Below are 12,448 nucleotides of genomic sequence, written 5' to 3'. Positions count from 1 at the left end.
ACTGTGCAGAGCCAGCGGTCTACTGTACTAGTATAAAACTAATATGAGCGGTATTTTAAATTCATGTACAATATATTAAACTGCTGCAGGGCTCCTTGCTTTATACATTAATTTACATTACAGTAAAGTTGGACTAGCGGCACTGCATTCTAATTGATCGCTATATAGAATGGAACATTTTTAGGCCCTCTGTTGACATTTTTTTCGTAATATCTAATGCATGTCAGAAAGTTGCATCTTGACAAAATGCATTGGATATTATGAAAGAGCAGATATCGGCTGAGCTTCTGAGTGGAAGAAGGGCAAAAACGAAGTGTGGTACAGAAATGGTCCACGTTTACAAAGACTTTAACACCTTTCAAAGTGGAGAAGAAAGTTTGCGAAATTTGCACCGAATTTATTTCTACTCTCCTACGAGCTGATGTAGATTTGTGCCATAAATTTAAGCCATTTCTACCTTCTCCGGTGAATAATAAATTTTCCTAATCTACTTGTCATGGGAAACAACACTCTCTTTTCAAATTCAACAGCTGAAGAGAAAGGTCACAAAAAATTTGCAAATCTGTCACGTTTCAGTGTGATGCTGAAAAGGTTGCATTCTATAAATGTGGTCCAATATCTTTCAACTTTGATTTTGGTAAATATTTTTGAAAATATAGGCTATAACAGGGAAAAGAATAATGTGGCCAAACCAAACCCCTCCTGTTACCGATGACCAAACAACCCTATTTTAAAAAAAAAGACACAGAAGTGAATGAAAGTTACAGAAACCTTTTCCGCAGCTCCCTAGTTACTGAAACAGCATAGCTTGCTGTGGTATGCTGTGTCCGTAACCCTTATTCATTTCTTTGGAACTTTTGGAAACAATGCAAGATATCCCACTCGGCTGCTTCCGTGGGTCCAGGGGTGATTGGGAGATAGGTGCTGGTCAGAGAAGCGGGACCTGCATCTATCAAACTTTTTTTAGGATACCCTGTGGATATGCCATGAAAGTCCCAGATAGGAATACCTCTTAAGCGGCTTGTAGCTTATTAAAATATGAATTTTGGTATTCAAAGTAATAGTGTATTGGACATTTCTGGGAAGTGTTTGGATCAACCACTACTTTTTATAATTGAAAGTTTTTTTGAACTCAGTACCATTTAGCTATTTTTCAGCTATACATTTTCTGTACTTAGAGCTTCAACAGATGAACATATGTGCAAATACGCTCACCGCAACAGAGCATATTTGTGCATGAACAAGGGTTGTACACAGTGTCACACCTTTCACTTTGATTTTTTAAAAACCTGCCATAGACTTCCATGGAAGCTTTCTGCATAACATGCAGAAAGATAGGGCAAGTGTTATGTGTGCTGTTTGGATCTGTAGTTCTAAGCTTCCTAGCAGCACAGACATCACAGGGTTAATTGATTGAGCTGGCTGGGTGTGGTACTTCCTGCTAGCCAATCTCCTGCGTCTGTGCTCACATATAAACCCTGTGAGGTCTGTGCTGCTAGGAAGCTTAGAACTACAGATCCCAGCAGCACACGTAACAGCAAGTCCTATCTTTTCTCACTTGCAGGATTTGTGTGCGAGAAATACGCTCATGAGAATGAATCCATTAAAATAAATGGTTTCGCTTCATCACGTTTTGCAGGCGCAAAAGCACGCACAAACACATTTCTCCGTATAAGCCGTTAAGATTCCTATTTCAATCTTCCTGGAATCTACAGGTATATATTCTGGGATAAATTCCCGCTAACGAGTTACATAGGTGATGTATACCCTGTCTCAATTTATCAGTGCCGTCACACTAGCGACATTCACCACATTTTCCAGGAATGTTTCTGGAAAAGAGGTAATTTCCTTCCTGTTAAATGCTTATTCACAAAACATTCCCCTAAAAGTGTGGCGGTAAAGAAGACCCAGTGAATCTTGGTGTTCAGTAGAGTGGGCTGTATTCTTCCAAAGTTCAGTTCTGTATTGGAGATTCTGTGTCCATCAAAGGTTTGTCCCACATTAGCCCCAACACCAAATAATTGGCTCATCACAAACACTAGTATAATGCTAATCAATAATGCAGACCAAATAATACCACTATGCAAGAAACAAAACATACCACTATACAAGTACAACAGACTATATCATACTAGCTGATATACTCGGCTTCGCCCGAGTTAATTTGGTACTGGTGTTTATCTGCTGTTCACATGGAAAATCTTATGAAGTCGTGGTTAATTTAGAGATACCGGAAAAACATATGTTCACCATTTTGAATAGTTCTCTGCGTTACCCAGGAAACACCACGGGGAGGTAACCATGCGACGTTTCCTTTATATAAAATGACAGCAGGAAGTGAGAGAATTAGATTTCATACGTAAAATTTGGACGCTAATTCTTTTGCGCATAGAATTGAATAATCGAGTTGGGACCCATTAGCTTTTCCTATTTATGACATAATCAATGCTCCTTCCAAATTTCACGTTTCTATGGCACCGGGAAGTGAGAGAATTAGATTCCGTGCGTAAAATTTTGACGCTAATTCTTTTGCGCATATAATTGAATAATCGAGTTGGGACCCATTAGCTTTTCCTATTTATGACATAATCAATGCTCCTGCCAAATTTCGGGTTTCTATGACAGCGGGAAGTGAGAGAATTAGATTCCGTACGTAAAATTTGGACGCTAATTCTTTTGCGCATAGAATTGAATAATCGAGTTGGGACCCATTAGCTTTTCCTATTTATGACATATTTAATGCCCGTGCCAAATTTTATGTTTCTATGTGAGAAAATTACATTCCATACGTAAAATTTGGACGCTAATTCTTTTGCGCATAGAATTGAATAATCAAGTTGGGATGCATTAGCTTTTCCTATTTATGACATAATCAATGCTCGTGTCAAATTGCACGTTTCTATGACACTGGAAAGTGAGAAAAATACATTCCGTACGTAAAATTTGGACGCTAATTCTTTTGTGCATAGAATTGAATAATCGAGTTGGGACCCATTAGCTTTTCCTATTTATGACATAATCAATGCTCCTGCCAAATTTTACGTTTCTATGGCACCGGGAAGTGAGAGAATTAGATTCCGTATGTAAAATTTGGACGCTAATTCTTTTGCGCATAGAATTGAATAATCGAGTTGGGACCCATTAGCTTTTCCTATTTATGACATAATCAATGCTCCTGCCAAATTTCGGGTTTCTATGACAGCGGGAAGTGAGAGAATTAGATTCCGTACGTAAAATTTGGACGCTAATTCTTTTGTGCATAGAATTGAATAATCGAGTTGGGACCCATTAGCTTTTCCTATTTATGACATATTCAATGCCCGTGCCAAATTTTATGTTCCTATGTGAGAAAATTACATTCCGTACGTAAAATTTGGACGCTAATTCTTTTGCACATAGAATTGAATAATCGAGTTGGGACGCATTAGCTTTTCCTATTTATGACATAATCAATGCTCGTGCCAAATTTCACATTTCTATGACACCGGAAAGTGAGAAAATTACATTCCGTACGTAAAATTTGGACGCTAATTCTTTTGCGCATAGAATTGAATAATGGAGTTGGGACCCATTAGCTTTTCTTATTTATGACATAATCAATGCTTCTGCCAAATTTTGAGTTTCTATGACACCGGGAAGTGAGAAAATTAGATTCCATACGTAAAATTTGTACACTAATTCTTTTGCGCATAGAATTGAATAATCGAGTTGGGACCCATTAACTTTTCCTATTTATGACATAATCTATGTGCGTGCCAAATTTTAAGTTTCTATGACATTGGGAAGTGAGAGATTTAGATTCCGTACGCAAAATTTCGACGCCAATTCAAAGTTTGTTTGGCTCACCATCTGAAACGGGACCTCCAGCTGCCTGATACGGATCCTCCCCGGAGCTCAGACTTAACCCTCCAGCTTCAGTAGGGTTAAGCAATGTGCAACAAAAGTTTCAGTAAACGTCGGCTTCATGTGGGGTAATCTTCTTTATTAACATTACTTTTAAAACAGAGACATAACAACCTCCAGGGTGCCAGACATGATTCGGCTGTAAACCAACCTTTTTTCACAGCTGAAACATGTCTGGCACCCTGGAGGTTGTCATGTGTCTGTTTTAAAAGTAACATTAATAAAGAAGATTACCCCACGGGATGCCGACTTTTACTGAAACTTTTAGATCATATAGTTACTAGTTAGTATTACAGTACCATATAGTGGCTGAATAATACCAACATTCACTGATAAATAAACAACACCATATGATGACCAATAATACTACCATACAGTGACATAATAATAACGCCATACAGTAACTGATTTATACCACCATTTCATGACCATATTTTACCACCATTTAGTGAATGAGTAATAGCACCATACAGTGACTAATAAATAATACAATCATGCAGTAACTACAGAATGATGCCACAATAATGGGACTGATTAATACTGCCCATCATGACCATACATTACCACTATTTAGTGGCTGGATAATATCACTACACTGTACCATGAATACATCACTTTGCAAGAACCAATAATACCACCGTGCTGAATATTACCACTATACCATATGTAAATAATATAATATGGTGACTATACAGAGGTCAGATATCAGTTCTGCACAGGTGTAGACCATACAAGTGAGCACAGTATCGATTAGATGCTGTTAGAGCAGTTGTTCTTAACCTGGGGTTGATCGAAACTCAGGGGTTTGGCAGAGGTCAAGACACACACACTGTACATTCTGTTCACCCCACTCGTATGATTCGTGACGCTCTCCACTGCACATGTGCTAGGCTAGGGGAATTCCCGGATGTTTTTCACTAGAAGCTCTTGTTGAAGCATGGTTCATTTTCGGCACTATCAAAATATATACCTATGTTTTGAATTTGAAAAAAATTCTACCCAAATTGTGACCGCTATACAGACACAGATCCCACTATCTCCTGAAATGATCATCTCTAGGGACGGAAACAATCAATCACTCGGCAAACATTATACACACTCCGGTTGCCTCTCAAGCATGTAATATTCCGCTCAGTAATCATTACATTATACTGAATACATCATTTCTTCATGAAATTTGCCCTGACCCTGATGTTGCTAATCATGATTACATGCATTAAGGACTCATAACATCTCTATTACAGGTATTGATCCTCATAACTCCAGTATCGGGTTACTGTTATTTGACAAAAACTGTCATGAGCATAGAAATCCTAACAATATTAACAAAACCATTGCAGATGTGAGGACAAAGTCCCCTAGGAAGAAAAACAGCAAAAAACGCATACTCGCTAAGGCCTCATGTCCACGGGTAAAATAGGATTTAAAATCCGCAGCGGATCACCCACATGCGGATCCGCAGCCCATAGGGATGCATTGACCACCCGCGGGTAGATAAATACCCGCAGATGGTCAATAAAAGTGAATTTAAAAAAAATGGAGCATGAAAGAAAACGTGACATGCTCCATTTTCGTGCGGGTCTCCCGCAGGCTTCTATTGACCTAAAATAAGAATAACTTACCCGCAGCGGACCGGGCAGGTCTTCTCTTCTTCATGGCCAGATGTTCTTGCTTTGGCCCGGCGGATGTGCCCGGCGCATGGAGAATCCGTAGCGGGCCTGATTTTCCCCGTGGACATGAGGCCTAAGAGGGATTTTTTTTACGGTAAAGACAAAAAAAAGGTATGGAGTAGTAGAAGAGGCCAAAAAAGAAAAACAACAAAAAAACACGGGGTTTCAAAACAGCAGGGGGAGGATGCAAGATCATTAACCTTAGTTTTTATAAGCTTTCCCATTCAGAAAAGGGACATATACAACATTTTCCTCATTTGGAAGAACAACCAGCAATCACTTGATAATTTTCCTACTAATATTGAGATAAATGACTTCCATGTCAAATTCCCCTCTGTTTGCAGTAAAATCTGTGCTTTTTGTTGGATGTCACAATTTACGTGGATGCATTGAACTAAAAATTACTTTCAAAAAGTTTTAGAAAAGACTCCGACTCTAATAGCTCCATCCCACTGAATAGTTGCAACATCCCCAGTTGGCTTTTAAACATTTCCAAATGCCAATTTATTAGAGCTCGAAGAAGTTGCTATAAAAATGGTGACTATCTGAAGGAGGCCTCTGGGTTAGGACAACTTTATAACTAGTGGGCACGATAGGCACGAGCTTAACCAGATGAGATCAAGGGAGTCATCCATGGACAGAACAAACTTGTTCCATCCTAAGGAGGAAAAAAAAAACATCTGTAGATATAAGAATCCCCCTTGTCACTCAAGTTAATGCCCAAACTAATTGTTTTAAAAGGACACTCCTTTTTAAGGATACGTTAATTGGTCCTTTGCTACAGAATAAACCTTGGTTCATTTTCTCCAGAGCAAAACCTATTGGTAACATGGTGGTTCCATCTATCCCAAAGATTGGCCAGATTAATAGGAGGGACACCATGAGTAAAGGAGGTTTTACACGATGCAGGAATTGCAAAGTGTGTGGAAAATTATGCATTATACAGTATGACGCACATCTACAGTATGGTTTTCCGATTCTACAATACACGTTCATTCCAAATAAAAAACCCTTTCCAATCCAATTTGTATCCCGGTTTTCCTAGGGGGCTTGCTCTTTTTCCGCCGTTATACAACCGCGCTATCTGCTGGCTAAAGCCAGTACTGCATGACGTGACACGTTGGATAGGCTCCGACAGCAGAGAGGCTGGCAATATACAATAAGAGAACCATGATGGGCGTCTTCAAACGTCGGAGCTATACAGCCTTAAATCATAATGTCTTCAGAGGTCAGACAGTGGATTGGAAAGGGTTAAATTGCAATATGGCAGAGGTTCCTAATTTTAGAGTTGGAAACTATATTAACCAAATGTCTCGGTTTGAAAGCAAATGTTTTTTTCAATCTCGACACAGTAGCCTTGAACTAGGGAACTGAATTATTTGCTTTTAGCCCAAATTGTCTGTGAAATAACATAAATAATTGTTCTCGTTATACGTTTGTTTTAACCATGCTCTAATTTGGAAGATGCATTACCTTTCCAACTTTTTGTAAGCACCAACTTTTTAATAGGTATTAATTTTCTAATTGTGTAATATGCATTAATTATGCATTCATTAACTTTTTAATTATGCATCTAATGCATTATGCAGTCATTTACAATATCCTTTTTTATACATCCGTCTAGGTTGATTTGTTTATTCTAATAAAATATTTAATATTCCACTCTTTTTTTTCCTCTTTTGTTTTTTTCTTTCATTTCCTTCTTTCTCTCCCTCTTCATTACGTTCCCCGTCTGCAATATGCACACACACCCCTTATATCATGGGTTTGTATTTGTCACTTGTAACATAGGGCTAAGTCTATGGTTCTTAAACAATAGAGATTGTTTGTTGCAGTAGTGCATTTTGGCAGTTTTTCTCCCTAAAGGGTTGTTTCCCTGTGAGCAACTACTATATAAATGAGTCCCAACACAAGACACTGCATTTCTCCTGAGGAAGAGACCAGTGTTAAGGTCTCGATACTCGTTGGAGTTTTTCAGGCTTTTTTAGTGATGTTACCCCCAGCCTGAAGTATTTTTTGTATGCAGCCGCTACCGGCCGGAGTGGCTGCGGCTCACATGTGTGCTCTGTGCTTTTTCTCAACTGCTGATTGTTGCCTACTGCTCCCGTTCTTCACCCGGAGCTGCTGGGTCAGTGTTCTTTACATCGATATAATGCTGTTTTTTACTTTCACGGTCACTTTCTTTTTGTATTTTTAAACATTGCTTTTCTATTTCCATGGTGATTTTTTTGTACTCCCTCCTGCTGTATTCTGTATGCCTCTTTTCTTGATTGCACCAATGTAGGCACATTTATCAAGACACACCATTTATACATTATTTCTCTTGCATTTCATTTATTCTGGTAGGCTGTGGTAGTGGCCTACTTACGGTTGCAGCTACTTGTTAAATACTTTTGTCGTGGGGTTATACACACATGCTTGAAAAAAATCATATTTTATTTTTCCAATTGTTAAGAGTTTGGTGAATGCACATATGAAACTTGCAGCGTTAGTACCTCCAACAAAGAACCATTGTGTTAGAGGCTGAATAACATAAAGTCACTCACAGGGGTGTTTCCTACTAAGATATCTTTGATCCCTCACTTCTGCAGCACACTCCTAGCTTCTTCAGCAACGTAAACCACCCTATCCTTAAACATTGCCATTTTGCTGCTATCACCAAAATTATGCCTATTACTGAGCTAAGTGCCCAATTACTGAACCTAAAGTGCATCCCAATGACCCCAAATACTATACTATTGAAATAATAGTACTTAGGGATACAGATACACATGAAAGCAGGGTCATAACTAAAAATTGTTGGGATCTATAGCAAACTTTTAGACCATTAAATTAACTAACAGACTCCAGATCAGACCATGATATCAGTTCAGGCCTCAGGACTTCACAGAGGGGGCAGTTAAAGTCAACTAAGGAATATAAAGCCCAATTCACAGACGTGACTAACACTAAAAACATAAATTTTATTAGGTATATTAAAACACATATACTGGGCACTACAAAGACGACACACATGTACCAGGTTCCTCAAACCACTCGTTAGTTGTAAGAGGTGAATACCAATGGGAGCCTGGAATCTTTTTTGATACTCAATAGATAAAAAAAAGGATTTTTTTTTTAAATAACAAAACACTCTACCCAAGATAAGTTCAAGAGAACATAGGAAGGTTCAGTATCGGAGCTAAGGATCCTGAGTTGTTTTGTATATGAGCAAGACAGGGTCACCATTTAGACTCTCACTTGTAATGATCAATACTTAGACTCTCTCACTCATAGTGATCAGTACTTAGACTCCGGAGCAAAGGGTCCTGAATTGTTTTGTATATGAGCAAGACAGGATCACCGTTTAGACTCTCACTTGTAATGATCAGTACTTAGACTCTTTCACTTATAGTGATCAGTACTTAGACTCTACGCGTTTCACCATTGATTTAGTGGATCATCAGGAGATACAGTACTAGAGTTTTAGATTCAGAGGTAGACAATATTCATAGAGTATCCCAGAAAGAACACAAGTCTGAGTAAAGGAAGAGCTGTATCTAAGGTTTATAAGGATACAGCGAGGCTTATCTGATGGTCGATATGGTAACCGAGATAGGTATCCCAGTTATGATAGGGTTCTATACTCTCGATTAGAGCATTAAGGTTGCTCTTTCAATTAGGAGCCTGCAAAGGTGGAATTCTATAATTTAGAATAGTTTACGTGCTAATGCTTGATTAAAGATAGGTGTTGCATGGAGATGACATAGAAAAATGTCATAATCTCCCGATATGCAAATTGGTGCAAAGCACAAGGTTAGAGCAGACTAAACCATGGGGAAATTGGGAGGACACAGTTCTAACCTATAGGTCCGCTTTTGAAATTGTATAGTATTTTCATGCACAAAGAGGATACTCCATTCAATCTACACAGAGTTTAGAATGATTAGCGTACTAGAGCTAAAGTTTAGGTCAATGATGCAGAGATAAGACATAAGTGTGTGTCTAAATCTCCCGACCTAATTAAATGCACTTAGACGCGGTGCATGAATTTTTAAAGCAGACCGAGCTATAGTACTGGAATCCAACCCAAAATCCTAATTCCAGCCAACAGATTATAGCAAGCAACCCCAAAAGATAACCCAGATATAGAGCTCAAGGAAGAGCATAGTAAAGAGCATGACCCATCACCTTGATGGTAGGCTAGGGAATGAAGAACGTCCAGTTCAGAGCTGCTTATATATTATATGGACACGCCTTCAGAGGGCCGGCCCAGCCAGCACGGCCAATCATAGCGCCAGGACCCGTAAACAAGGGCTACATGCAGCTATATGCCTCCCGAAACAGACCGAGATCAATGTAGTGGCCCCTATCCAGGGATAACTGTGCGATACCGAACCCAAGACTGCTTCCTGATCAAAGGACGCAGGCATAGAACCTTTAGATCCGTCCGCCGAGCGCCGAAGCAGGAGATGTGTACGGAGGGGTGTAGCTGGGACACGTCCTGTTGCCATAGTAACGGAGTCCTGCGCCTGACGTAACTACGCACGGCGTGCACACGTACAGACGCCTATACCGAAATAACACCCACTTGTTGGCGCCATTGCCCTCAGTCCGGTGTCATAACGAATGCTCCTACGTAGTGCAGCTATGTATTATGGGAGTGTCAGGAATTCATGACATACCGGGAGGTGGATACTGTAGAGCTGGGCGGGTACCGGGCTGAGCGGATAGTCGCATCGTAGCGGAGGGAGGAAAGTGCCTGCTTACTGAGGTCACACTGGGGGCGTGGCTAGTTGTCGGCTTAGCAGTATGGTGGAGTATAGAACTCATTGTTCCAATAAACACAAAAGGGATTAACAGACTAATGTCTCTTTATTATTTATTATGTGTGTAGTTCGAATATTAGGACCTCTAAATAAAGGTCAATGTTGCCGCTAATGCCTAGCAACGATACGATCTATATTGATATTTGGGCAAAAGCGGCATGCTTAGAATATAGCGAACCCAAATGTTTTGAGATGGTCTATAGGATAAAAATTCCCTCAAGGGTATAAATAGGTAAACTGGGAGAGGCAAAGACTGCGGTTGCTGAAGAAACCCCTAAAGAAAACAATTAAAGAGCAATTGTTCATTTAAGCGAGCCGGTTGGATCGTGTCACACTGGTAGATCCATCCTGCTTCTTTTTGTAGAAGCAGGGACTCCACATCACCTCTCCTTCCATCAGATTTTATAATTTCCATTCCCTGAAATTTAAGGCAGTTTGCATCACCTCTGTGTGATTGTAAAACATGGGTTGATACTGAGGTGGCTTCATTCCTACCAATGTTGCCTATATGTGCTAAGATCCTGCGGCGGAATTGTTGCCTTGTTTTACCTATATATTGTTTCCCACACGTACAGGTAATAAGATAGACAACATTGGTGGAGAGACAGTTTATAAAGTCTCGTATGGCATACTCTTTCCCTGTTGTGGTAGACGCGAAGGTATTCCCTTTTTTGATAAATTTGCACGCCAAACAATTAGTACATGTGAAAGTGCCTGTAGGGATGGAACGAGAAAGCCAATCGCCCTGTGGTTTTGGCGGATTGAGAAAGCTCTTAACCAAGTGGTCCTTGATATTGCGGCCGCGTCGGTAAGTCACTTTGGGATGTGATGGAATATAAGTTCTTACGTCTTTATCGTTTTGAAGGATGTCCCAGTAGGATTGAAGTATCTCTAAGACTTTTTTCTGTCCAGTGTCGTAAGTACCAATGATACGCATTTCTGTTGACTCATCGCGTTTTTTTGGAATGAGTAACTCATTTCTATTGCAGGTACGTGCATGTTGTTCGGCTTGATCTAAAATGTAGGTGGGATACCCTCTTCGTAAAAACCTGTCTCTTAGTTTTTGGCATTCGATGTTGAAGGTATGTTCCTCGGAGCAATTCCGTCGAATTCTTAGGAATTGCCCCTTGGGGATGCCTTTTCTCAGGGGTTGGGGATGGAAGCTGTTCCAAGAAAGTAAGCCATTAGTTGCTGTTTTCTTCCGATACAGATTAGACGAGATCCTACCGTCCTGTTGAATTTCAATGGTTATATCCAGAAATGTCATGGATGATTTGTTAATGTCAGCTGTGAATTTTAGGTTCAGATCATTGCTATTTAACCAAGTGACAAAATCTTGGAACTGTAGTTTAGAACCTGTCCAAAGGATCAATATGTCGTCGATATATCTGATCCAGGTTAAGATGTTGTTGGACCAGTCATGATTATCGTTGGAGAAAACGCATTTTTCTTCCCACTAGCCCAGGAGTAAATTTGCGTACGTGGGGGCACATGGCGTCCCCATCGCGGTACCCCTGAGCTGCTGGAAAAACTTTCTATTAAACAGGAAATAGTTGTGTGTTAATACGAATTCTAACAGTTGTAAAATGAATTTGTTTTGTACCTGGTAGTGTATCCCTCTTTGGGACAGGAAATGTGCGATAGCTCGTAGCCCCACTTCGTGAGGGATAGAGCTATAGAGTGCCTCGACATCAAGGCTCGCCACCCATGTATCGGGGGTAACTGAGATTCCTTCAATCTGACGTAGGACGTCCATCGTATCTTGTGCAAATGATGGTAAGGCTGAGACTAATGGTCTCAGCAAACGGTCCAGATAAATACTGGAATTTTGCGTGATGTTATTAATGCCGGATACGATTGGACGTCCTTTAAGAGGGCTGATGCCTTTATGGATCTTGGGTAAGGCATAGAATATTGCTATTCTCGGGGTTGTTGGAGTCATGAATTTGAATTCTGTTTCGCTAATGCATTTTGATTCTTTAGCAGTACACAGAATTCTATTAAGAGTTGTTTGGAAGGCATTAGTTGGATCATCTCTGAGTATGGCGTAAGTGGTCGTATCGCTCA

The sequence above is a fragment of the Eleutherodactylus coqui genome, chromosome 2 (genome assembly GCF_035609145.1).
Source record: "Eleutherodactylus coqui strain aEleCoq1 chromosome 2, aEleCoq1.hap1, whole genome shotgun sequence".
Lineage (NCBI taxonomy): Eukaryota > Metazoa > Chordata > Amphibia > Anura > Eleutherodactylidae > Eleutherodactylus > Eleutherodactylus coqui.
The sequence above is the reverse complement of the archived record's forward strand: the minus strand, read 5'-3'. Positions refer to the sequence as shown.